The following is a 4,651-nucleotide window of genomic DNA, read 5'->3' on the forward strand; positions in this document are numbered from 1 at the left end:
AACTCTCTAGCAAGGTTCCCGAACTCCCTACTTAGTGGTCGAACTCCCTGCACGGTGCCCGAACTCCCTACTTAGTGGTCAAACTCCCTACAAGGTGCCCGAACTCCCTACTTAGAGCTCGAACTCCCTGCAAAGAGCCCAAACTCCCTGCAAGGTGCCCGAACTCCCTACTTAGTACTCGAACTCCCTACGAGGAGCCCGAACTCTCCCTTTGGCCCCGAGTCACACAAAGCAGAGACCCGAACTAGCTCGTCTTATGACAGTTCGGGGCCCCCCTTATCCGAACTCAAGACTTCTCCTCACGCACCGCTCCAGGTACTTCGCTTCCGGAGCATTGAACTGGACGAACCACGCCGTACCTGACACCGAAGGAGTCCGTATCCAGGGGCGGTGCACCCGACTGACTTAGGATCTGACGCCTGACGGCCGCATTTCAAACGGCCACCTGCCACCGTCACCTGTCACCGCTACCTCCAGTTACAGAGACGGCTCCGACAAAAGGAGCAGTGACGGTTCTGCCCCAGCAGAGGCGATGATGCCCGAACTGGCGGAAGCACGGAAATACTCATTCCCGACCTGACAGGAGCCTAGGAGTGACTGCGCGAGGTGGTTATAAAAGGCTCTCCACCCCCAAAGAGGAGGTATGCAAATTTTGCGCTATCTGGTTTATCTTGCCTTTGAAGGATTCTAACTTAAGCTTCGGAGCCTTTACACCGGGTTCTCCCCGGAGCTTCCTCATCTCCTCCGTTTCAGGTCCTCTACTACTCGGTTCAGAGGCAAGGTCATTGACAGCTAAGACCGGCCGGATCGCGCATCATCAATACCTTAAAAGGCAATCAGGACCCACCTCAAAAAACGAGAACCATTGCACTTCAGCTTCCCAACGAGTTCAAATCTGTGCCCCACCTGGTTTTTCCCCACAAACGCCCCACACACTCACCATCCGCCATCTGTCCCTTCACACGAGAGATGCTAAATAGCGTGTGCAGGGCTCCGTTAGCCCCTTCCGTTACCCCCCAAAAGTCCTATTTACGAATTCAAACCCTTCATTCGACTGCTCCAGGTTAGGGTACCCTCCAGCCCATCTTTTTACCTCATTTTTTATTTTTTATTTTTTTCTGTTAATTTCGTTTTTCAGATATCAGAGAAATCGGCGGCAGAGTCATCTTCTTCTCCGGCGCCGGCACCTACAACGACAACCGGCGGTACTCTCCATCCCACCTTTCACCTCATTGTTTATTTTTTTCTTCTTTTTTTCTAATGTTTTCGTTTTCCAGATATCAGAGAAACCGGTCTCCTTCTCCGGCACCGGCACCGGCACCGGCACCGGCACCAATCTTTATTCCATTTGGCTAACATTAAGGGCAGGCCTGCTGCTCAAAGAGCTTGCGCACAAGAAAAGTGAATGCGCGATGAATAGAGTAAAAACAGGTCGGTAAGTCTGGTTGATGACTTGATGTGCTGCGCTATTGAGAGAGGCGTTTCGCGTTTGCCTTGCCCACCGACCATAAATCAAAGGAACTTTACTGGTAGAAGTGACAGTGCCTACTCTTGGAAGGAAAATTATGTCTAGTTAACATCATGGTGATTTTCCATGAAAACATTATTTTAATTGTATTGGGTAGATTCTGGTCCCCCTCTAAACATGGAAAACATGCCAAGTTTTAGGGGCCTCAGAACCTTCTTTTGTCTTGTTTACTCAGACTTGAGAAGATCCCTTTGTTCATAGTAGAATGGCATGGCAGGTTTTAGGGGCCTGGATTGATCTTTAACCCATCAACTCATTAAGCATCCATCTACTAAATGGGCAGGTTGGGTTAAGAATTGGCACTGTGTTTGATACATTGGAAAATAAATAAAAATAAGGGAAATTTGTGAGAAAATTTTTGAGACATTTTCTACAATTATTAACGAATTTACCACAACTTTCTTTTTCTCACTTATTTGAACAAAACACAATTCCCTATTAACTGTGAAAATTGGGAGTCCTTGATGGGATGAAAGGCCTGTAACATTTTGGGACTCCTCAGTTTCAATCATCCTTAATTCTTATGTACCCAATAGATGAAGCATTAAGAAATATTGGAAAAACAGAATTGAAAATATTGACAAATGAAGAATCCGTTTATTAATATAATATTCCAAGAAATTACAATGCAGCTGGTTAACAATTAGGACCAGAAGGAACTCTTATTACAGAAAAAATGAAACAATTTGTATGGTTGCCATTCCTTTTATATTCACAGGTGGGACTGATCCACATATCATAATCGTCAGGACCCCTCAAAATTGTGAAGAACCCTGTTATTCAGTAGGGTTTAAATCCCTAGGGACTTGCTTGAAGCCCTTAACAAATGAAATGAAAATTAAGATAAAAAAAATCAAGGGCATTTGCTTTTCTTCTGCCCTAAGTAATAACTAAGGTCGAACCATTGTCTATGTATGGTCTATAGACTCTATTATGATCAATTGAACCTCATTACTTTTGGTGCAAACCTCAATAGCCTATCCAAGGTATTAGGATAGAACTTTCTCGCAAACAGAGAGCAAACATTGGTAGTTTTGCCATTGTACTCGCAAGTTCTTCCACTCCTCATCCTCTCTAAAAGCTCTACAGTCACATCTGTTCTCATAAATCTGGTAGGGTGTGGTCCTCCTCTTGACCAGTCGACCTAAGTCAAGCTTCGGTTCGAGTAACACGAATGTTGGTATGTAGTGCTCATCTGAGTAACACGAAGGCTTGCAGTATCTCCCAAATAGAGAGAAATATTTCCGATCCGAGGCTATCTCGGTGGCCAGGTCTTGGTCCATCTCGAACCACTGAGCACCCTTTCGCCATTGACTAAGCTTGATATGTGGCTTCATGCGGGGGCTGTATCGGCCACGGCCGACTGGGCCTGGCTCATCGTAAGCCTCTACGAAGGATTTGGTAGATCCAATGAGGTAATTGTAGACTGTCGAGAAGTTGAAGAGGGGAATGCATGCCTCTGATAGAATTTGGTATCTGAAAATGTGGTGATGAAGTGGGAAAAACTAAGAATTTGGTTTCTGAAAAAAACAAAAATTTCTCGTTAAGTCATAACATCAAAATGTGGTGGTGAATGGGTACCTTAAAGGGGGTTGGTTTCGTACTGGGGATCTTGGTGCCGGTGCCAGAGAAGGAGACCGGTTTCTCTGATATCTGAAAAACGAAAACATCAGAAAAAAAGAAGAAAAAATAAACAATGAGGTGAAAGGTGGGATGGAGAGTACCGCCGGTTGTCGTTGTAGGTGCCAGTGCCGGAGAAGGAGAAGATGACTCTGTTGCCGGTTTCTCTGATATCTGGAAAACGAAAATATCAGAAAAGAAAAAAGAAAAAAGAAAAAATAAAAAATGAGGTGAAAAGATGGGCTGGAGAGTACCGCCGGTTGCCGTCGTAGATGCCGGTGCCGGAGAAGGAGAAGATGCTCTGGTGAGGGAGAAGCAGTCAGGGTCAGGCACTCGAGAGGGAGGAGAGGGAGAAGAGGGTTTTGGAGATACCCTAACCTGGAGCTATCGAATGAAGGGTTTGGACTCGTAAATGGGACTTTTGGGGGTAACGGAAGAGGCTAACGGAAGCCCTGCACGCGCTGTTTAGCGTCTCTCGTGTGAAGGGACAGATGGCGGATGGTGAATATGTGGAGCATTTGTGGGGAAAAACCGGGTGGGACGCAGATTTGAACTCCTTCCCAACTGTGCATTTAACCAATTTAATTGAATCTTCAGCTCAGCCCTCCCAGACGGGCACATAAGACTGATACTGGCCTTGGTTTGTGCGCAGGTCATAAAAATTATCGGGGTATCACCATATCATATAACATTAATACCTATCTGGCTATCTTTACGGTTTTACCCCTTTACTGCAAACTTTCCCTAACACTAGTGTGATATAATATATAACAACAAATCAGGTTGTGTTTAGTGGCTTAATTTGGTAAAGATGTACCTAATTTCTTAAGTTGTGTATTGGTACTTTATCTTTATAAAGTGGAAATCAAGTTCAATATGTTTTGTCATTGTATGAAATAATGGATTAAGAATAAAGTAAGTAGGTAGCTGCAAGATTGACACATCAAAAGATGACTATTGATGCCAATATTGGAGAGCAAATCAGCCCCCCACAACGTCTCACAGCACATACAAGTCGTGTATTGGGAATATCTCCCGATGATGACATCAGAAATGATGATGCCATCATAGGAAGATATTCACAATACACAGCGGGATGTGTTGTGGGACGTTGTGGGGGGCAATCTTGTGGGGGGCTGATTTGAACTCCCAATATTGCACCATAAAACTCTTGAAGTAGAATTTTCTATATCCATGTGTTCTGCTTTAATGGACAATGTAGAGTGAGAAACTTCCGAGTAGAAGATGCCATAATCATCTTGAAGTGGCATAGGGAAGCGATGCAAGTTGCATTTGAGAATTGATGGGTTTGGTTGGAGGCTTGGAGCAGGACTTCTAAAAAGTAATTCGATGAGAAGTGATGCATAGTTGCATAAGAAAATTTTGACCTTGCTAGTGTTAACCAGTGTTTTAAGACTCGGCCCAAACTCGATGGTTGGACCGATAATACCGGAACATGAAGAACATTTCAGTTTCTATTCTGGTTCGAGTCTTGAAACACTG

General features: G+C 44.5%; 1 pseudogene across 1 annotated transcript; it reads right to left on the bottom strand.

The window, feature by feature from the left end:
• Positions 1-2,105: 2,105 nt before the first annotated feature.
• On the bottom strand, positions 2,106-4,419 carry LOC104591343 (glycosyltransferase BC10-like; annotated as a pseudogene). The gene is made up of 5 exons (XR_016077666.1): positions 4,318-4,419; positions 3,403-3,532; positions 3,253-3,322; positions 3,110-3,181; positions 2,106-3,004 (listed from the first exon to the last, which is right to left on the bottom strand). The product of XR_016077666.1 is annotated as a glycosyltransferase BC10-like (transcript).
• Between the last annotated feature and the right edge of the window lie 232 nt (positions 4,420-4,651).

This window comes from Nelumbo nucifera, chromosome 6 (assembly GCF_055504915.1).
Source record: "Nelumbo nucifera cultivar China Antique chromosome 6, China Antique-T2T, whole genome shotgun sequence".
Taxonomy (NCBI): domain Eukaryota; kingdom Viridiplantae; phylum Streptophyta; class Magnoliopsida; order Proteales; family Nelumbonaceae; genus Nelumbo; species Nelumbo nucifera.